This window comes from Mobula birostris, chromosome 15 (genome assembly GCF_030028105.1).
Source record: "Mobula birostris isolate sMobBir1 chromosome 15, sMobBir1.hap1, whole genome shotgun sequence".
In the NCBI taxonomy this organism is placed as follows: domain Eukaryota; kingdom Metazoa; phylum Chordata; class Chondrichthyes; order Myliobatiformes; family Myliobatidae; genus Mobula; species Mobula birostris.
In genome coordinates this window covers 55,803,806-55,827,479 of record NC_092384.1, presented here as the reverse complement: position 1 = coordinate 55,827,479, position 23,674 = coordinate 55,803,806, and the positions used below count along the sequence as shown (strand labels likewise).

Genomic DNA, 23,674 nt, shown 5'->3' with positions numbered 1-23,674 from the left:
CCTGGGTGATGGCAGTCCTTTATGATGAATGTCTCCTTCTTGAGGCATCATGCCTTGAAGATGCCCTCGATGCTGGGGAAGTGAGTACATCTGACTGAGTTGACATCTTTCTGCAGCTTTTTCTGATCCCGTACCGTACCCCCCCCACCCCATCAGACAGTGATGCAGCCGGTTAGAATGCTCCCCATGATACACCAGCGGAAATTGTGAGCATGCTTGGGATTGGTGACATACCAAATATCCTCAAACTCAAATATAGCCGCTGCGTGCCTTCTTTGTAACTGCGTTGATATGTTGGGCCCAGGGTAGATCCTCAGAGATGTTGACACCCAGGAACTTGAAATTGCTTGCCAGTTCCAGTTCTCGATGAGGACTGGTGTATGTTCTCATTAAGAAGGCAAACTGTGCAAGTAGCTCCAATCGAAGTATTTACCATACAGCTGAAAAGAAGAATGGATGATTATAGTTGGTGATATAGAAATTTATTCTTCATTCTTCTATTTTGCCTGTCCTTTAATGTGTGTACCATGGAGAGCATTCTGATTGGTTGCATCACCGTCTGGTATGGGGGGGGGTGCTCTGCACAGGATCAAAGACAGAGTCAGGGAGTCAAAGAGAAGTACAGCACAGAAACAGGCCCTTTGGCTCATCTAGTCCATGCTGACACCATTTAAGCTGTCTACTCCCGTTACCCTGCACCGGAACCATAGCCCTCCATATCCCTACTATCCAAGTACCTATCCAAACTTCTTTCAAATGTTGAGATCGAGCTCACATGCATCACTTGTGCAGGCAGCTCATTCCACATACTGACGGCTCTCTGAGTGAAGAGGTTTCCCCTCATGTTCCCCTTAAACCTTTCACTCTTAAACCATCACCTCTGGTTGTAGGCCCACCCAACCTCAGTAGCAAAAGCCTGTTTGCATTTACTCTATCTATACAAAGGTTGGGGGGTGTTGTGGATAGTGTGGAGGGCTGTCAGAGGTTACAGCGGGACATTGATAGGATACAAAACTGGGCTGCGAAGTGGCAGATAGAGTTCAACCCAGATAAGTGTGAGGTGGTTCATTTTGGTAGGTCAAATATGATGGCAGAATATAGTATTAATAGTAAGACTCTTGGCATTGTGGAGGATCAGAGGGATCTTGGGGTCCGAATCCATAGGACACTCAAAGCAGCTGCACAGATTGACTCGGTGGTTAAGAAGGCATATGATATATTTGACTTCATCAATTGTAGGATTGAGTTTAAGAGCTGAGAGGTAATGTGACAGTGATATAGGACCCTGGTCAGACCCCACTAGGAATACTGTGCTCAATTCAGGTCGCCTCACTACAGGAAGGGTGCAGAAGAGATTTACAAGGATGTTGCCTAGATTGGGAAGTTTGCCTTATGAGAATAGGTTGAGTGAACTCCAGCTTTTTTCCTTGGAGCGGCAGAGGATGAGAGGTGACCTGACAGAGGTGTACAAGATGATGAGAGACATTGATCATATGGATAGTCAGAGGCTTTTTCCCAGGGTTGAAATGGCTAGCACAAGAGGGCATAGTTTTAAGGTGCTTGGAAGTAGGTACAGAGGAGATGTCAGGGGTAAGTTTTTTTACACAGAGAGGGGTGAGTGCATGGAATGGGCTGCCAGCAACGTTTGTGGAGGTGGATACGATAGGGTCCTTTAGGAGACTCCTGGATAGGTACATGGAGCTTAGAAAAATAAAGGACTATGGGTAACCCGAGGTAATTTCTAAGTAAGTACATGTTTGGCACAGCATTGTGGGCCGAAAGGCCTGTATTGTGCTGTAGGTTTTCTATGTTTCTATGTTTCTATATCCCTCATAATTTTGTATACCACCATGAAATCTCCTCTCAAACTTGTATGTCCTAAAGAATACAGCCATGGGGATTTCGATATGCAGTTTCTTATAACTCAGGTCCTCCAGGTCTGACATCCTTGTAAGTTTTCTCTGTACTTTTTCTACCTTGCTTGCATCCTTCCAGTAGGTAAATGACCAAAACTGCACACTATACTCTAGATTAGGCCTCACCAACAATCTTATACAACTTCAACATAACATCACATCTCCTGTACTCAATGTAGTGATTTATGAAGGCCAATGTGCCTAAAGCCTTCATTCCAATCCAATCTACCTGTGACTCCACTTTCAACAAATTATGGACCTGTATTCCCAGATCCCTTTGTTCTACAACATTCCTCAGTGCCCTGTCGTTTATTTCATAAGACCTGCCCTGGTTGGTCCTACTGAAGTACAAAATTTCATCCTGTCTGCATTAAATTTCATCAGCCATTTTTCAGCCCATTTTTCCAGCTGATGCAGATCCCATAGTAAGCCGTGATAGTGTTCCTCATTGTCCACTACACCCCAATCTTGGTCTCATCGCAAATTTGCTGATCCAATTTACCACGTTATCATCCAGGTAACCAATATAGATAACCAATAACAAAGGACCCAGCACCAATCCCTGTGACACACTGCTAGACACGAGCCTCCAGTCAGAGAGGGAACCGTCTACTACTGCTCTCTGGCGTCTTCCACAAAGCCAATGTCTAATCCAGTTTACAACCTCATCCTGAATACCAAGCAAATGAACCTTCTTGACCAGCCTTCCATGCGGTACCTTATCAAATGCCTTACTAAGGTCCGCAGAGGCAACTTCCACTGCCTTGCCTACATCCCCTTTCCTGGTAACTTACTTGAAACACTCTATAAGATTGGTTAGACATGATCTACCACACATGAAGCCATGTTGACTATCCTTAATCGGGCCATGTCTATCCACTTACAGTGTATATCTGGTCCCTTAGAATACCTTCCAATAACTTTCTCACAAATGATGTCAAACTCACTGGCCTATAATTTCCTGGTTTGTGCTTAGAACCATTTTAAACAATGGAACAACATTGACTATCCTCCAATCCTTTAGTACCTCCCCGTCACTAAGAATGATTTAAATATCTCTGCTCAGGCCCCAGAAATTTCTGCACTTGCCTTCATAGGACTGAGGGAACACCTTTTCAGGCTCTGGGGATTTATCCACCTTGATTTGACTCAGGATAGCAAACACCTCCTCCTCTGTAATCAGTACGGTGTCCATAATGTTGAAACCGTTTTACCTTACTCCTATAGACTCTGTGTCCATCTTCTGAGTAAATACAGATGCAATGAATTCATTTAAGATCTCCCCTATTTGTTCTGGCTCCACATAGATTTTTTCCCTTGCAATCCTTTCCTCTTAACACATATGTAGAATCACCTTGTCTGTTAGAGCAACTTCATGCCTTTGTTTAACCTTCTTGATTTCTTTCTTGAGTGTTCTCTTGCATTTCTTGTATTCCATAAGCACCTCATTTGTTCCTGCTTGCCTGTACCTGCTGTGCATCTCCTTTTTCCTCTCAGCCCGGGCCTCAATATCTTTTGAAAACCAAAGTTCTACACATTTGTTATCTTTACCTTTTATACTGACAGGGACATACAAGCTTTGTACTCTCAAAATTTTGTTTCTGAAGGGCTCCCACCTTCCAAGTACACCTTTGCCAGAAAACACCTGTCCCGATCCACAGCTGCCGGATCATATCTGACACCAACAATTTAGAATCTCAAGCTGTGGACCATTTTGCATATTTACTTTGAAACTAATGGGAGTTATGGTCACCGGATGCAAAATGTTTCCCTAATGCAAACTTCTGACACCTGCCCTGTCTCATTCCCACATAGCAGATCCGGTATTATTTTCTCTCTCGTTAGGACCCTTTTGTACTGATGAAGGAAACTGCCCTGAAGACATTTGACAAACACTATACCATCTAGTTCTTTTACAGTATGGGATTCCCAGTGAATATGTGGAAAGTTAAAATTACCTACTAAAGCAACCTTATGTTTCTGCAACAGCCTGTGATCTCTTTACGAATTTGTTCTTCTAAATCCCTGGGATGGTCTGTAATATAGCCCCATTAACATGGTCTTACCTTCCTTATTTCTTAGTTCCACCCATTATGCCTCACTATTCGAGCTCTCCTGTCTCTCCTGACTAGCAACACCACCCCTTCTCCTTTAATCCCTCCTGCTCTGTGCTGTCTAAAACAACAGAATCCCAGAATATTAAGCTGCCAGTCCTGCCGCTACTTCAACCAAGTCTTACTAATAGCTACAAAGTCATAATTTCAGGTGTTTATCCAGCCCTGTGCTCATTTTCCTTTCCTACCATACTTCTGGCATTGCAATATATGCAGCTCAGAACACTAGTCACACCATGCTCAACTTTGTCCGAGGTCTTACCATCATCTGCCTCCACAACCTCTCCACTAACTGTTCTGGCACTCTGGTTCCCATTCCCCTGAAACTCTAGTTTAAACCCCACTGTGCAGCATTAACAAACCTTCCCACTAGGAATTTAGTCCCCCTCCAGTCCACATGCAAACTTTCCCTTCTGTACAGGCCCCACCTTCCCTGGAAGAGAGCTCAATGATCCAAAATTCTTATGCCCTCCCTCCTACACCAACTTCCTAGCCACATGTTAAACTATATAATCTTCCAAGTCCTGGCCTCACTAACTTGTGGTATGGGTAGCAATCCTGAGAGCACAACCCTGCAGGTCCTGCCTTTAACTTAGCACATAATTCCCTATGCAGAGCTTTGTCACTCATCCTGCCCATGTCATTGGTGCCATGATCTCTGGCTGTTCACCATCCCACTTATGATTGCTAAGGACTCAACTGAGATGTTCTGGAGCCTAACACCTGGGGAGCAACAACCATCCAGGAATTTCTTGCCCCCAGAACCTCCTGTCTCTTCCACTAACTAACAAATCCCCTATCATTACAGCGTGCCTCTTCTCCAACCACTACCCCCCTTCCCTTCCCTTCTGCATCACAGAGGCAGACTCAATGCCAGAGATTCAACTGCTGTCACTTTTCTCTGTTAGGTCATTCCCCCCAACAGTATCCAAGGTGTTTTCGAGGGGGGTGACCACTTGGGTACTCTGCACGGACTGCTTAAACCCTTTCCCCTTCCTGACTGTCACCCAGTTTCCTGTGTTCTGCACCTTGGCTGTAACTATCTCTCCATATGTCCTGTCTACCACACTTTCAGCCAGCTGAATAATCTGGAGTTCATCCAGTTCCAGCTCCAACACCTTGATGAGAATTGTTAGAAGCTGCACTGGATGCACTTCTGGCTGTTGTAGTCGTTTGAGCTACTGAAGGTCTCCCTACCTTCTCAAATCCCACAAGAGGAGCATTCAACTATTCTGCATGGCATCCTTATGCTCTAACTCAGCAGATGTAAAGAAGGAAAAGGAAAAATAACTTTACCTAGAGCTTTTCTTTTTATACCTTCTGTGACTGAGGCCTCGAAGAGCTAAAGCCTCACCACTCCAACTCTGTCCACTCAGACTATGGCCCTGCCTTCCTTTAATTTGCTCTTGCTAATCAATCCCAAGTGCTGATTGGTCGCTGTTCAGAGCCCGAACAGTGGACCGAGTAGAAAATTGGTAACAAAGTAGTAAAATTGGTCAACTCCATCATGGCTAAGAACCTCGCTAGAATCCAAGACATCTTCAGAGAACAGTGTCATCCTTCATTAAGGACTCCCACCACCCAGGACATGCCCTCTTCCCATTTTACCATCAGGAAGGAGGTACAGAAACCTGAAGGCACATACTCAGTGATTCAGGAACAGCTGCCCTCCCTCTCCATCTGATTTCCAAATGGACATACATCACTATGTTTCATTTATTTCTGTTTTTGCAGTACTTATTTTAACTTAGCTATTTAATTTGCACATACAGTGCCGATAAAAAGTACTCACCTCACCCCCTCACCCCCGGAAGTTTCATGTTTTACTGTTCTCTTTCAGACTGAATCAGAATTTCCTCCAGGGTTTCCCTGTATTTTGCTGCATTCATTTTACCCTCTACCTTCACAAGCCTTCCAAGGCCTGCTGCAGTGAAGCATCTCCACAGCATGATGCAACTTCACGGTAGGGATGGTGTGTTTTTGATGATGTGCCGTTCTGCAGAATTCCTCGTGTAAGGATTTAATCTGGTTTAATTTTGGTTTCATCATATCATAGAACCTTCTTCCAGTTGACTTCAGTCTCCCACATGCCTTCTGGCAAACTCTAGCTGAGGTTTCACGTGAGCTTTTTTCAACAGTGGCTTTCCCTTTGCCACTCCTTAAAAGCTGCCACTGGTGAAGCACCCGGGCAACAGTTGTTGTATGCGCAGTCTCTCCCATCTCAGCTATTGTAATGTGAGCATTATTACACACATATATATACACACATATTGGTTTTGCTGTTCTGAATAAATCTGTTCTTTTGGGCGTGAAATTGTCGAGTGATCTTTTCCAAAGTAGAAGTTACCACATCAGCCACTGAAGCTTGTAACTCCAGAGTTATCATAGGTCTCTTGGTGGCCTCCCACACTTGTCCCCTTGTTGCACGGTCACTCAGTTTTTGAGGATGTCCTGCTCTAGGCTGATTACAACTGTGCCATATGCTTTCCCTTTCTTAATGATTGACAATTGTATTCCAAGGGATATTCAGTGACCTGGAAATTTTCTTGTATCCATTTCCTGATGTACTTCTCCATAACCTTTCCACAGAGTTGCTTAGAGTTTTCTTTTGACTTCATGGTGTAGTTTTTGCCAGGATACTGACTCACCAGCAGTTGGACCTTCCAGATACAGGAGTATTTTTAGTACAGTCAATTGAAACACTTTGACTGCACACAGGTCTCCAAAAACAAATTTCCATTTAACTAATTATGTGACTTCTAAAACCAACTGGCTGCACCAGTGATAATTTGGCATGTCATCTTGAAAGGGGTGAATTTTTATGCAATCAATTATTTTGTGTTTAATATTTATAATTAACTTAGATCACTTTGTAGAGATCTGCTTTCACTTTGACATGAAAGAGTCTTTTTCTGTTGCTCAGTGTCAGAAAAACCAAATTAAGTCCACTGTGATTCAATGTGGTAAACCAATAAAACATCAAAACTTCCAAAGTGTGTGAGTACATTTTATAGGCACTGTATACACTTACCATAATTCAGTATTTTTCTATGTCTATCATGTATTGCATTGTATTGCTGCTGCAAAGTTAAGAAATTGTATGAGATATGCCGGTTATATTAAACCTGATTCTGATTCTGATTCTGATTCAAAGATTAGTTGAATAAAATTCATGATTAAAATCACAAAAAAGTTTTGCCAGTCTAATCTGCATAATCATGCAACTTCGTCTTCCTCTGAAATGAAGTTTGGGTAAATGTGGAATAATTTTATATTTTGATGACATTTTTAGAAAAGAATCTTCCTTTTGCAAAATGCGATTTGATACTAGAGTCATGGAAAGGAGAAATGAAGGTAATACTTAAACAAGCAAAAGCAACTCTGTTATGGCAGTGTGTATGTATATAAAAATATTATTTATCAGCTGAAGCATTCATCATTTAATATATTCTGTTGAGAATTTTCTTTATGCAGAACAGTGAATAGAATGCCTTTTAAATATTTGCACAAAATATTTTGGGATATTTGCATGTTCTCAATTTTTATATGGGTGGAAACGCAAGGGATAAATCTGAGGCTGAAATTAATCATTCTTCATTTGCTTCTCATTGGGATCTATATTTTTGCTTGGAAAATGTTCCTGTGATAATCATATCTTCCACCTGACTCTTTCAAGCAAGCACTGTCTTTAAATCTTATTCCCCACCATCCCACCCCCACCCCCATTTCCTTGCATCTCTGTTATCACTTATTCTCTCTTACACATGCCCTCTAATTACCCATTTTGCCTCTTTTTACCATTAAAGTACAATATGGAGTAACTTACGGTGAATGGGTTAGCCAGTTACCAACCAGCAAGTGGATGGAAAGCAAAGCATCCAGAGAAAACCCATGAATCACAAAAAGAAAGTGGAAAACCTATACTAAACAGCACCCAAGGTCAGAATTGAACCTGTGTTATAAAGCACAGAGACGTGTGCATTAATTGCTGCACCACTACGCCATCCTATCTTGTTCAGGTGCCCTGGCATTTGTGGTTTTCATAGACATGCACTTATTTTCTTGTCAATGCAACTTTAACTGAGAATTAATGGGACAGGTGGGCGATTGAACACCTTGTGTCTTTGCAATTCATCACACACTTTTAATGATTCTCTGACTGGCGGGACCATTAAAAATGTGAAGCTTCCCCTCTGCTGTCTGCGGTCAGTGAATAGACTTTCAATTGTACAGCGGCTCTGGTTTCTCACCTTTACCTATAGATAGCCTCAATGTTCATTTTGAAATTAGGAAGTCCAGGTGTGTGTGTGTTAAATTATAAAAAGAATGGTATTTGATCCAAAAATATTCAAAGTTGCATCCAAACAAATTGAGTTTTGTCAGGTGAAATCTATTTCTTTTGTGTTGCACTCCTATTCTGAATTAAAACATTTAATTGAATATTAGTTTTAACATATACTGTATGAATATTGTCGTGAATTGTTCTGCTCCAGGCTATCTTAGTCAGATATAAATCCAATGTATATTGCACTCACGCAAACATAAATTTTTAATGTTTTGAGTTCCATCCAAGAAGAATTATAAGCTGGTTGTCATATTCTGGTTTCTGCATTGGTGTTCAGAATCCTTTATTTGTTACTAAACTTGCCAATAACCTTAATTAAAAGGGAACTGTAATAGCACAAATCCACGTTTGCCCTTGTACGTTCACTATTTAATTGGATTCAAATTTTGAATCTATTTGTAATTAAGTTGAGAACTCATCATCAAGCAGAATAAGTTGGTAAGTTTACCCAATGGAATTTTAATTCATGATTGACAGAATTAGACTTGCATTTAGTCAATTCAGAATGAAATCCATTAACATTTTTATAAAATGTTTTTTGGACAAATAGTCCAACTTTTTATGGTTTATAAAAATATTAATATTATGTCCTTGTACCAACATTTTTTGCTTTATCTATGACCACAATTCAAATTGAGCCAACTAAGATGAATTGGCCTGGAATGGTTGATCTAGGAGAGAGTATCCCATCAGGAGATCCTGATTGGTCAGCATATTCATGACTCCTATGCTTATGCATTGCAGTGAAGAAGGAAGAACATACTGGAGGTCAGTTGTTGGCACATCTGACCTCATGCTCTGTCCCAGGAGTCACCATCAAGTCTATAGACTGTGATCAGATACACTTCATATCTGACTCCTTGTTTTACGTCAGTGCTCTTTGATGGGAAAGGTTAGTAGATTGTTTTTCTTTATTTGTTTTTATTAACATTAGTATTTTAAATAAATTTACATCAGGTAACTAAAGTAACATCAAGTAACATGAAGTGACTAAAGCATATGTTTTTGAACATGTTTTATATGTCTATGAAACGACAGAACTAGCTGAAGAGGCCTTTGAAACATAAACTGTCAGAAGCCATTCAGAATTTTCTGGTGATAGAAGAGGTGGAGATATGAAATTGGGTGCCTTAGGATATGATGCCTGTGGCCAAGTTTCCACTTGAAAACTACAAAAGTTTGTAGGATGAGAGATAGGCTGCTACAAAAGATTAGCATGGCCATAGGAGCAGCCCAGGGATTGGGAGTGGGGGGGGGTGCGGTGGGTGGCGGCGGGTGGCGGCAATCTTAAGGTATTGGCTGGGTTAGCACAATCAACCTCTTGCTAAGTAGCTTTCATCTGAAGGCCTTGAAACAGTGGTCATGTAATGAAACTAAAACAAACTCTACAGTTTGTTTCATGAGTTCTTATCAGCAGCAAGCCTGATTAGTTCAAAAGCCGCTCCTTACAATTTTAGATTAAAATGTAATAGTACTACAAACCATTCAAATACAGCCCATAAGTAGGATTCCATTAGTAATTACCCTAGCAAATGGACAGAAGGGTAAAGCAATGTTCCATTCCATGTAGACAGCGCTCATGTGGAGTTCTGTTGACTGGATTGAAAAATTGATCATTTTACAGAAAATCTGCAATCAGGTATGAGCAGTTATCACATATCGGTACTAGTACTTCACTACCCTGAATGAAAAGATATGCCCAGATCTTCCCATTTTGTAAAAGAAACTCCATTTATTTTTACCATACTTCTAAGCACAGTGGTGTAAAAGAGCCTATCTACAGTATGTACTGTAATGAGATGTGCTAAAGTGATGTTTTTACTTGTTAATAGTGCCCTGATAACTTTATCTTAACCTGGCTATCAGGAGACTGATTTGAGGTTCAAAGGTCAAAGTAAATTTAATATTAAAGTACATATATGTCACCATATACAACCCTGAAATATATTTTCTTCTGGGCATACTCGATAAATCTATAGAGTATGGATGGGACTGAATTGAAGACACCTCCCATTTAACACATAGCCAATTTAATTTGCAAAGCTGGCTTTTCCATAGGTAGGATAGGTTAGGTTAAAACTATAACTTGGGAATATTTTGTCTCGGTATCTTCTATATTATTCAGCGTTGGTAAAATATATCTGCCTCCCCTCCAAATTTTCTTCTATGCTCTACTAAGATTGCCCATTCGTAAAAGTTTGCTTATAAAATATAACAAACTTGGAGCCAGCAGGATTTTTTAGAAATGATCTAAGGTGGAGAATATTCAATATTTTTGGGCCATCCAGCTTTAAAGGCATTTCTTATTACATTGTTAAAAGTAACTTACAATTTGTTAACCTAATAGACTCACAGTCCTTAAAATGTTGTCAAAGTAAATTGCTGTTCATTAGAGATAATAAAATGGGAAATGGTTCAGATTTTGTGGTTAACAGTAAAATAAACATATTTCAATTTTATTATACTTACAGCTGCCCCCAACTTTCTCTGCACTTATGAACAACAATTTGCTGCCTTTTGATGTAGGAAAGAGAGAAGCTAAACATTTACTCTCTAGCCACTCAGCCTTGAAGCATCTTCAGGTGTCACATAAGGTATGAGGCAGAAGTACAAATTTGTTAAGAATCTGAATCAGAATCAGGTTTAATATTACCAGTTTACATCATAAACTTTGTTGTTATGCAACAGCAGAACATTGCAATGCATAATAAAAACTGAAAATTACAGTAATATTTATAATAGTTAAATTAAGTAGTGCAAAAAAAAAGTAGTGAGGTAGTGTTCATGGGTTCAACGTCCATTTAGAAATCTGATGTCAGAGGAGAAGAAGCTGTTCCTGAATTGTTGAGTGTTTGCCTTCAGGCTCCTGTACCTCCTCCCTGATGGTAACCATGAGAACAGGTCCTTAATGATGGATGCGGCCTTTCTGAGGCATTGCTCCTTCAAGGTGTCCTGAATGCAACAGAGGCTAATGTCCATGATGGGGCTGACTGAGTTCACAAATTTCTGTAGCTTCTTGTGACCCTGTACAGTAGCCCCGCCCCCTCCTTCCAGAGGGTGATGCAGCCAGTTAGAGTACCAGCTAGAATTTTGCGTTTGTTCAATGCAAAATTACACGCATGAAGAGAAATAGAGACAAAAGGAAAGAAAGGGATTAAGAGATAGAAAGCTAAAGCCAAAATAAATACTGTTTTCAATATCTGAAGAAACAATATACCAAAGAAATGAATGTTCAGAACTGTATAAATTTTAGTGCCAGGGAGGTCGTTTGGTTGATATTTTAATGAGAAAATGGTATTGAGTATTGCAAACTCATGCCCCCATGTGCTTTGAATGGGAAATCTATTAGTACGATATTGGTTCAACAAGGTTTGTGGAGGAGCTGGATATATCAGAACAAGATCCAGATTTCTGTGTTTAACTGCACTCACTAAAAGATATGGAACAAGATGCTTCATTTCAGCAGAATACTGATGATTCAACATTTTCACTATCACAAAAGCTGGTTGTTTTTTTTTTTAACTTTGCAGCAAATGCGTAATTGGAAATTCATCCCAGTTGTGTACACTAAATGCAGTATATAGAACCTATTACCAATAGAATGAATTTTGGAGGCAGAGCAAAGCTCTGAAGCACAAAATAATGTGAGTGTTACTGACACAATGAATTGCGAGGAAATAGCTTTTCTTTTCTTCATAATTTATCATCTCAACCACGTTTGAATTGTATTTTTTCACATCAAATTCCCTGCCATCTGAATTTTGATTGTTATTTAAAACTTCATTGCAGACATGATCATGTATGATACAGCCATACTCAATATATTTCCTAAATCTGAGTATTTGTTATTCGACTAATTGTATATCAGTTAAATCATAATGATTAAGCTTTAGAATACTACTAGAAAAAAGTTTGAAAAGAAAAATCAATATTCTCAGAGAATTTACAAAAATCAATGGAAACAATTTTATTACATATTATTTCTGATTAGCTTGAATTGACATTTCAGTTTTTGCAGTATCATTCAAATAATAAAACAAATTATGTTAAACTAACTAGTAGCAAGCTTCACACAGCATTTATGGAAAGAAGTAATACAGTCGACACTTCAGGCTGAGACCCTCAGGACCCATCGTGAGTCCTGATGAAGTATCTCGGCCTTAAACATCGACTGTATATTCTTTTCCGTAGATGTTGCCTGACCTGCTAAGTTCCTCCAGCATCTTGTGTGTACTACTCTGGATTTCCAGCATCTGCAAAATCTCTTGAATTTAGGAACAAGGAGAACTTAAACTGTTGAGAAAAAAGTTTGTGGGATGTATGAATAACGTTAATCAAATAATTGTTTACTCATTAAAACAATTCTTGTGTGACAAATTTCTTGTATGACAAATAAAATAGCACTTGTAAGTTATAAAATTAATCAGCTCCATAGTATCCAAGACATCGTCAAAGAGTGGTGCCTCAGAAAGGCACTGCCCATCATTAAGGACTCCCATCACCAGGACACGCCCTTTTCTCACTGTTACCATCAGGAAGGAGGTGCAGAAGCCTGAAGGCACACACTCAGCGATTCAGGAACAGCTTCTTCCCCTCTGCCATACATTTCCTAAATGGACATTGAACCCATCAACCTGACCTCACTTCTTTATTATTTCTTTTTTGCACTATTTTTATTTTAACTTTTTAGTATACGTATATATACTTACTGCGATTTATTTATTTTTTTTCTTTCTATATTATCAAGTATTGCATTGTACTGCTGTTGCTAAGTGAACAAATTTCACAAGGCACACCAATGGTAATAAAGCTGATTCTGATTTCTTTTACTGCAATTAGATTGGAATTGTTCCAGAAACTAGTTATTTCATTTTTGTGTATTGAACACCAGTCAAAAATCATAATTAAGATACATATTATTGGTGAATACCAGTTTTGTAGTGAGTTCCAAGCAGAAACATAAATTTAAGCGGTTATTGAAACAGAATTTACTAACTAATGCTGTGAAGCAACATGGAAAAGGTGGAAGAAGTTAAGATAGTTTAACCCTCCTTCACATTTTATATATTTCCTATCCTTCAGTTAAACAGTACCCTGAACAGATGATACACAATGGGAAGGAACCGTTAATGCTATTAAATATAAATGTGTATTTATGTAGCTGAGGTAAGTAAGAACAAATTTGTTTATTCATTTACCTCTCCTATGTGGGTTAAAAAAATACTGTGACTTGTTTACTTAGGAAGCAATCAATTGAAGATTTGATATCCTGTGGATGTCTTATAGACCATTTCTTCAAAACATTTCAGTGGGAAAATGGGTTCTAGCTCCCGGTTCTACATCTCAGCAATCTTCTTTGCAATAGTGTTACCTCTACCTCATTATGTACAAAACAGTACCACACCAGGTACCAAATTTCTATGATCAATTCATGAAATATTTTTGAGAAATTTAGCAGCTTTATTTGTAGTATATTAGACTTCTGAAATCAGCTACTTACAGCAGCCAAATATTCCAAATTGTTTTGTATCTATAGAGGTAGGATTTGTCTGTATTTAAAGATGGGAAGAAAATGAATTGAAGAAGCTTAGATTTGATGAAATCTATGCTCTGCCCTCCTTCATTGAAAGGAATGTATTGAACAGAAAAAAAATTGAATTAAATACTAAAAATGCTTTATTTACAGGATTGTTAAATATGATGCAGACCAATATAATTAATAAAATTTCAGTTTGTTAAAGGATATGTTAAAAACAAAAAGAACTTTAAGATCATTAAGAACAATTGTAATAAAAATAATTCTAAAAATACAAAATTTTCTTGAAAGCAAATGTGTTTTATTGTTGAAACTATGGTCGTGAAAAACACAGGATAAAGAGAGATGGAGGTTAGTGTGTCTGCAGAAACTATTTGCTTTATAATGTTATAACTCTTTTGTTTTCTATTACAGATGTGAACACTACATTTGTATTGTAGAAAAATGTCAAGTGTATTTGATTTTTTGATCTGAGGTTAAAGTATTTTTATTGAATGTCAGCCCCTCTGCACACAATTTATAAAAAGCTTCAACTTTGTAATTTGCAATGGTTTAGTGATTCAAGTCTGTGTATAAAATGAATCCCTGCTATTAATATCCTCATTCAATCCCATGATCCTGAAATAGGCGGACTTCCTATGATTACAAATACTTGATGGTTATGAAGTGTAGTTTTAGTTAAATATGGTATTGTTTGAAGCATTTTGCATGCCTGTTTTGCTTTGCCTGTTTTTGTGTATTATTTTGTATTATTGAAATATGATTATTGAAGTTATATTATTGAAGTTTATTGAAATTAGACATTGGAGTAGAATTAGGTCATTAAGCCCCTCGAGTCTGCTCCACCATTTCATCATGACTGATCAAAATCCCTCTCAACCCCGTTCTTCTTCCATCTCCCTGTAACCTTTCACACCTTGGCTAATCAAGAACCTATCAACCTCCACCTTAAATACATCCAATAACCTAGTCTCCACAGTCGACTACGGCAATGAATTCCACAGATTCACCACACTCTGGCTAAAGAAATTCTTCCTCATCTCTGTTCTAAATGAACATCCCTCTCTTCTGAGGCTGTGCCTTCTGGTCCTAGACTCCTCCTCTATGGAAACATCCTCTCCACATCCACTCTATCTCAGCTTTTCAACATTTGATAGGTTTCAGTGAGATCCCCCCCCTCATGTATACAAATATATTTACCCAAATCAATTTAATCAGAACAGTATACTTTGGTTGCAAAATATTAAATTTAACATTTCATCAGGTTTGAAGCACTTTATTCATGAATCCTAAATCCTCCTGAACTGAAGTATTTTATGAATTTTTTTTTCAGTTAAGGTATCTATTTTAAAGTACAATGTCACTTTGATTGTATTTATTTATTGAGAGACAGCGTGAAGTATGCCTTCCTGGCATTTGAGCTGTGCTGCCCAACAATCCCCCGGTTTAATCTGGACTTAATCATAGGATAATTTACAAAGACCAATGAACCTATCGATCAGTATGTGTGGGAGGAAAACGGTGCACCCAAAAAGTGTGCAAACTCCTCACAGGCAGTGGCGGGAATTGAACCCGGGCCACCTGTACCATAAAATGTTGTGCTAACCACTACGCTACCATGCTGCCCCATGAAATATATGGAGAAACTCTTTACTTTCACAAAGTATTAGATAGAGTTAAAAGTAGATTTCTTTTTTCTGCATTTCTCATTGGATCTGGAAGTGCAACTGTATTATTTAATTAAAATGAAAGCAAAAATAATACTAAGCAAAGCTAGCCTGCAGAAGCAATTCTGAATATTGCAGGATGAATTAGCCATAGTAATATGGCTTTCACAGTTTGGGAGCTGAATATGCCTAAAGTCTCAGCAACCTAGCTATGCTATCATTTTAAAGCCAGAAGTGTTTTTTCTCCAGTGCATGTTTCATAGCTGAGTTGAAAATACTAAAACAACATAAAGCTTTCTTGTTGGTAATTATAAAGAAATAATTAAAAAGGTATATTGTACAGCTTTTAAAATCTGATTATCTTTTGAAATACACCTGTTCTGTTTATGCCAAAATTCTGCTTTATAACTTATTAAATCATGTACTTTAGCAAAGGAGGATCGATGGGGAAAAAAGGCTTCTTAGTTTTCACCTTTAAAACTGTGCTCATTGATGAAGGTTTTTTAAGTATATGTATTTATAGGGAAGAGAGATTGCATATAAATAATGTGTAATGGAACTTTGAAGATCTTTTTCTTTTACTCGATTTTCTTTTCTCATTTTGCCTGTCTTACAGACTGAAACCTTGTGTCCATTAGATGACAAGTTTGGATCACCTGGATCCCAGACATCTCTGTGATCACCATCAGCGCTGTTCCATGGTCTGCCGGCACAAGGCATAATTCACCAGTGCAAGATGGATCATGTCTTTTGCTTTTCCCCATGAGATACAAACTAGACAATTCTGGCCAAAAGCTAATGAAATTTATCTAGCAAAGGTAGGTGACAGATAATTCGGCAACTTCTGAGTAAGACACAACTATTCTGATGCTTATAGCCCGCTTAATAAAATAAACAAATTAAATGGAAATATCCTCCACAATATGTTTGTACTTGGTTCATAATTTATTATGAAAAGTTTAGATTATCCATTGTGCTAGCAGTATCTTCTACGTTTTAGACAGTAGGTCTGTTAGGAGTCAATGGCACATGTCCTATCCACCTGTGGATCTATGTAATGGTATTCTACACTTACTGCTTAGTAATTAGCAAATAAGCAACACATTGTGCAAACTAAGTAAAGGGGAAGAGCCTTTAATTTTTGCTGATGTTTATTTTTCACCTGAATGCATCCTGAAACTGAAAACCACTTTCACAAAACTGGAGACAGTGAGCTAGCTTCACTCCTCCACATGATCATCAGGGACACTCGTCTTGTACCAGAGCAATGCTGGTCAAATCCACAAGTCCAATTGCACCTCAACATGCCTCCCTTTTCATTAAACAATCCATGTTCTAAGCCTACATTAGTAAATCTTCGCTACATGGATGACTGCATCAATGTAGAGTTCATCCATTTTATCAACTTTACCTTAAACTTCGACCCTGCCTTCAAATTCATGTGATCCAGCTCTGATGCTTCCCTCCGCTTTCTTGATCTTCCTGTCTTAATTAGCCAACATCTTTTACAAACTTACTGATTCCCATAGGTACCTTGACCATATCTCTTCCCACTCTGTCTCTGCAAGGATGCTATTCCTTCCTCTCAGTTGCACCATCTCCATCACATTATGATATTTTCCATTCCAGAACATCTGAGATGTCTTTTTTTTAAAAATGTCTTCCTCCCCATTGCTCTGAATGCAGCACTCACATGCATCTTCTCCATTTTCCGCACATCTGCCCTCACCCCATCACTTCCCAACTTAACAGGGATAGGGTTCGGCTTGTACTTAACAACCACCCATGAGCTACTTCATCCAACATCTCTAATCGGATCCCCCAGCTGGTGCATCTTGCCCTTCCCTACCCGATCTGCTCTCCGCACTGATTACTTTCCAGGTGTCTCCCTTGTCTGATGTCTCTCCTCACCAATCACTATTTAGTCACTTACCCCTGCAACCGTCCCAGATGTCACACAGGCCTCCACACCTCCACCCTCACCACCATTCACAGCCCTAAACAATCCTTCCAGATGTCATTTATGGCATCTGGGTCTCTTGGTGTGGCCTTCTTAACACTGGTGAGACCCAACGCAGAGTGGGGAACTACTTCATCAAGCATCTTCACTCCGTCTGCCACAACAGCCAGGGTCCCCCAATGGTCAGCCATTTTAATTTCACTTCCCGTTCCCACACTGATATTTCTGTTCATATCCGCATCTACTGCCAAATATAGGCCAGACGTAGATTAGAGGAACAGCATCTCATCTTCCATTTTGGTTATCTCCAACATGATGGTAACAACATCAATTTTCTCTGCCTTCTGGTAACTGGACCCCTCTGTCACCATTTGTCCCTGTGACTCTATTACCATTTCACTTTCTCCTCCTCAGTCCTCACCACCTGCCCATCATCCACACCATCCCCTCTGTCTGATTTCCACCTCCTACCCTTTATTCTATATTCCCCTGCCCTCACTTGTTAGCTCCCTGCTTCAGCATACTTGCTGAATTTGGAATATTGGCCACTTTGATATCTTGATCCCACTACCCCCCTTCTATCTTCCCTTTCTTAGCTGGATTTACCTATCATCCTCTAGATCATAATCCTCCCCATCCCCCCCCACCCTTTTTATTTTTTCTGCCCTTTTTCTTTCTAATCCTGTTGAAGGGTCACACACTAACCTGTTAACTGTTCATTCCCTCCTTCGCTGCTGCCTGGCCTGCTGAGCTCCTCCAGCACTTTTTGTGCTTTGCTCCACCTAAATGCGAAAGGATTAAGAAGCATCTATTCCTTTACCTTAAAAGATAGGCTTTATTTTCTGATCCAAAGTAAGGACAATTCATGCTGATGAACGTGAGGAGAAAGTAGTGATTAAATATATTTTATGTGTTCGTATAATTTTGTTTTGCCAAGAATAATTACTGCCAAACTGGCCAGTCCAGTATTGTGGGCTTGCCAGATTCTGATATACTAATATTCTTAACTTCTTCATTAAGTACACTCGCTGTATCTTTCATATGATTGATTAAAATGTCCTTTGGAGTATAGGGATGATTCCAGGCTGATTTAAAATGGAAACTTTTGCTCTGTTTTCTAGAGAAAACCTTTCAAGGTTAATTAAAACATCAGCCACGGGGTTATTGGACATCATTAATACTCTATACTTTGACCTGACCTACTTTTGCATTAAAAGCAGTCTCAGTTAAAAAAAACATATCTGCTTTGTTTCACATAGGGCAAATGGTGGCATTGTAACACACTGAGAGTTTTGGTAGGGTCGTGCATTAATATACCAAGGGTGGTTATAGTAATTCTAACTTAACAGTGCAGTACATCAGAACATATGGTGAATGGAACATCATTGCAGCCTTTAATCGGTACTGAAATGAAACACCACAATATCTTTTTAGGTTCCAGAGATTTAGGGATAATAATTGATTGTCAGCATCCCCCATAATACCCTAAGGTTAATGAAGGAACTTGCATCCACTTCTGCACTCTGACCTGGTTCTTCTTTGGAATGGATTTGTTTATGGATCTCAACTAACATGCAAGATACAAAACTATTGATTTTTTTCGTGCATGCATAATCGTTCTTGCTCATCTTAACTTTCTACTTCCTTTGTTGTAGACAGTAAAGAGAAACCCTCCCCCTCTCAGAAACATGATCTCTCTATTAGTAATATACTTGTTAATAATTTATTGCAAATTGATTTGAATTTTTACCCCAATCATTAACCAAATTCCAGGGGTGACTTCCTGCACTCCAACAGTATTGAACTATGGCGAACTTGGTGAGTCAAGTTATCTTACAGCATGAGAACATATTTCATATTTCCATATTTGTTTACAACATTGAGAGAAGATATTTTGACTCATCAAGTTTATGCCAGATCATCAGAACAATCTCATTTCCCCACTACCTTTCCCCGTGAGCTTAACCCACACCTTCCTCATCCACTGTCGCCAATTTCTTCTACTCATCTGCACAGAATGGGCAATTAACAGTGATGAATTAACCTACCAACCCACATGTCTTTGGCCTGCGGGAAATCCATGCACTTACAGACAGGAAGTACAAATTCTATACATAGAGCGCTTGAGGTCTCAAGCAACGCAAGTCTTTGGAGCTGTAAGGCTACATCTGAACTGTTTTACCACGATGATGAAAAAAATGAGATGAAGTACAAATAAAGAACCCTAAACAGTAAATATTCTAAGACTGTAACTATTTGCAAATGAATACTTCTGAATTCACTTCACATTTAATGTTTATATTCAAACAATCAGATCCTGAATTGGTGAAACCCATAAAGTAGCACTCAGGCAGCCTATAAGCTATCATATTAGTTATGGGCACCTTTCCCTCCTAATTCTAAGGACAAGCCTCTTCCTTAGCACTGCAGTGCATGAACAGTTTGCAATAAGGGAGAGGAGTGTGAGGGCACTGGGGATTAGCACAGGAGCTAGAAAGGAAAGAGAAGTATATTCCTTTTAGCATATGTCAAGGTGCTTTAGTGCCAGCAATGTCACTGTTGTAATTATCAAAGGCAAAATAAACTTATATTTGTACATCCCAAATAGCTTCCATTTGTGGAACAATGGTCAGGATCATAGGGGTTACATTGGGTAGCTCCTGAGAATGGACAAAGTGATCATAGTGTGTAATTAACCTGTGCCAGCTTCTTCAATACAGGCAACAACTTCTTACCATCTGCTCATTTGTCTGATTGCAATGTTCAGCCAGCACTAACCACTCTATTCAGTGGCCGCACACCTCAGCAGGGAGCCACAATCATCCCACTTAAAGCTCCTTAGGCCCAAGAGCAAGTACATGAATCCTGACAGTCGTAAGTGCTGGTTGCTATTCTGAAACTCATTCAGACCTGGGATATATTGAAGAAAGGGGGCTGGATGGGAGAGAAAGAGAGAGCACTCCAACATTTGATGTCATTTCACTGGAAGCCTTGATGGAGGAGTGGTGGAAGAGGTGGAATGCAGAGGTGTGGCCTCTCGGCATAAAGACCAGAAGGACTTCCCCGGCTGCTGTGGAAGTCACCGCAAGAATCAAGCCTCAAGGATTAGAGGCCAGAAAATATTTGGCAGGTTAAATAGATTTGTTCCCAAAATAAAATTCTTTTACTGTTCCCTTTGAGAATACATTTATTAATTGTAATTATCTCATTTTTCTAAGGATTTTTTACTGAATAGTTTCTCCTTTTCCCCTATGTCCTGGGAGCAGAATATTTCAAATGTGAATATCTCAAATTCAGTTGAATAAAAAAAGATTTGATTGAAAATGCTTGATTTGGAGATATTTTTCATCAGAAATTTTGTGCTTATATTGTTTAAGGCTAACATGAAACATTACAAGTTGTATAATATAATGGGAACTTGGGCATATTTGAAATTAATTCAAACATGTATCTGTGTGGTAGGTGAAACTCCTTTTCCCCTTGGCACATTATGTTGCTTTATTTTGTGCGGATTATTTTGGACACCAAATAATGTCTATGCTTAGAAAGTTCTCAAAAAAAGCTAACCTTTATTGACTAAACAAAAACAAAACAAGAGCCCAGAAGTAATTCCATGATGTTCCACTGTTGTTCAAACAGCATTATAGATCACTTTGGTTCTGTATCTTAAAAACACACAAAAAGTAAAAACTTCAGTTTCAAAGATTAGAAAAGCGCATTGTTGCTTTTCTCAAGATCTTAATACTGTGTTCAAGATTACATCAGTATGCTTTCCCCTCATGAAGTTCAGCAAATTCTAACTTTTCTCAGTAAGGAACACAGCAGTTGTAATTTTTGCAATTGGATTTTAAAGAGGGATGCAAGCAACACGTTTCCATCTACTGGAGAGTGTTGAAACAGAATGAATAAATACTATTGTTATGGAAATGGTGGGGTTGGAGAGAGAGTGCTTCTCAGGGAATCAGAGACCTGGACAAACAGTGAAGAATAATGTTTGCAGGAGTAGAATGTTTTGACCAAGGGGAAGCACCCCTAGTTGCTAAGGAAGTCTCCATAGGGATATGAGACCTTCTTGAATGATTGCACTTCCCAGAAGCCTGCAGTGCAAGAAAATGCCTGGTCAACTATTCCTGTACATAGCAGAAAAGTAGATGAATTCTCTCTTTAAGCACTTTGGATAACTTCCCTAATGCAGCAGTGCGCAGCAAACTTTCATGTGGCAAAGAACTGCAACAAAAACCTAGAGTAATTCTGAGGCTGGGAAAATGATAGTGACCCTGATCCCAATGGACAAAACAATCATGTGATGTTATATCTGAGATTATAGGAGGTCAGAGATCTCAGCGAGGACAAAGAAGACAAATGAGTGCTAGCACTTTAAGTTGTGCAGTTTCCAACAAAATGTGCTTAGTAAAGCTGATTCATTCTTTGAATAAATAGGAAATGGCATTTTTCTACTAATGAAGTTGAAAATCTCACTGCAGACATGTTGCACCACTGTTGATGGCATTGGAACTTTGATGCCAGAAAATTGCTAGGGAGATTGAAAACCGGACAATTTTATCAATGGGGAATTTCTAGCCCAAAAGATATTGGTTGAGCATGTAAACTGAGATGTCCAGTGAATTTGAACAACATTCATTGTAGTACTTGCAATATAATTGCATTGAAATTATACAATATGTCAACATGTGTTCTTAAGGATATGGTATTAACAGAGTATCATCCATTGAAGGAGGACTGTAGTTGGACTAATGCTTTCAATTTGGGCCATGGTATTTTGGCTAATTTGAAAGTGCTCATGAAGAAGAAGCATAAATGATTCAAAATCTTTATTCTTAGGCAGATAAGGAAATGTAGGTGATAAAGCACAAGCTGGTAGGTGTATTAAAAATAATCAGAAAACTTAGATAAGGGAACAAAGCCTTCATCGTTAACTTATCAACTAAACAGTTCAGAAGAATTATTCTATTCATCCTTGAGAATTTGTAGTATATGCTTGACTAATGTTCTAATTCATGAGAAAGATTATTCAATTTATTTTAAACTATAACCACAAACTAAAATACATTTAAGTTATCAGCTCAAACGAGCTATCTTGCCATGTAACTAGAACTATATTGAATGTTTTTTCCCGAATATAGATATCTGTTACACCTTCAACTCAGGATTTGATCTGATTGAGAAGTAATTTCACAGGTTAATGTGTATCTGCCAAGTTTATAATATGCAAAAGCACTAACAGATTAGAAATTTTATTGACAGCTCTATTATTCTTAATTCCTTGAAATATGGAAGGAAGGCATAATATTTTGACATGGTGACGTGAATTGTCAATGGGAACTGCAAAGCACAAGTGGTTTATAACTGTCATCTGAACCCTGAAGTGTTAACTGCAATATGTTCAAGCACTCTTTAACTTATGATTTATTTTATGATTGTGATGGAAAGGGATATGTTAACTCTCATTTGATCAAAAGACAGGGTTTCAGTTTCTCATTCTTATGCCACAATATCAAAGTCTGCTGATGCTCCCAAGTAATTACTTGGATGAAACATCACACACTTGGTGGCCCAGCCTGTATGAGGAGAAATCTTGCACTTTAAAACAGGAACAAGAGATCAAAATCAGATGGTAACTTTTGGCTGCTTCGAATTTTTCTTGCCCCATACCTCTTTGCCATTGTAGATGCAGAGATTGAGGCCTTGGAAGAAAATTGTAGAGGGGAACTTAGATTGCAAAGTTACTTAGTGATTAAGAAGAAGACAGTATATAAATTAATTTTTGACTTGTTGATAGATGGAATGAAAGCTCCATAAATACTATAAGACTTTCATGAAAGATACATTATGCTATGCCTTTCAGTTTCTGCTGTAATGCGTAATCGCTGCTTCAGTTCATTGCAGAAGTTCAGATTCCCACAATTAATGCAGAGGCCAGTTTCCTGTAAGAAACTAAAATTGATAACTTCTTTTGCAGAACTTCTTGTGACTTGATAACAGCATTTAGATGATCGGCTACTCTGTTTGATGACAGTGAGTGTATGAGTGCAAATTAGGACTTAACAGGAGACATTAGTTTTAAATGGCAAAATGTGTGACAGAAAACTGATGAATGAAGATATAACATAACCCA

The 23,674-nt window shown here is 38.7% G+C and overlaps 1 long non-coding RNA gene across 1 annotated transcript; it reads left to right on the top strand.

The window, feature by feature from the left end:
- The first annotated feature begins 9,178 nt into the window (after positions 1-9,178).
- On the top strand, positions 9,179-16,454 carry LOC140210305 (uncharacterized). Its single transcript, XR_011889204.1, has 3 exons — positions 9,179-9,267; positions 10,847-10,969; positions 16,195-16,454. It is a non-coding gene; the product is annotated as an uncharacterized lncRNA (long non-coding RNA).
- The last annotated feature ends 7,220 nt before the right edge of the window (positions 16,455-23,674 follow it).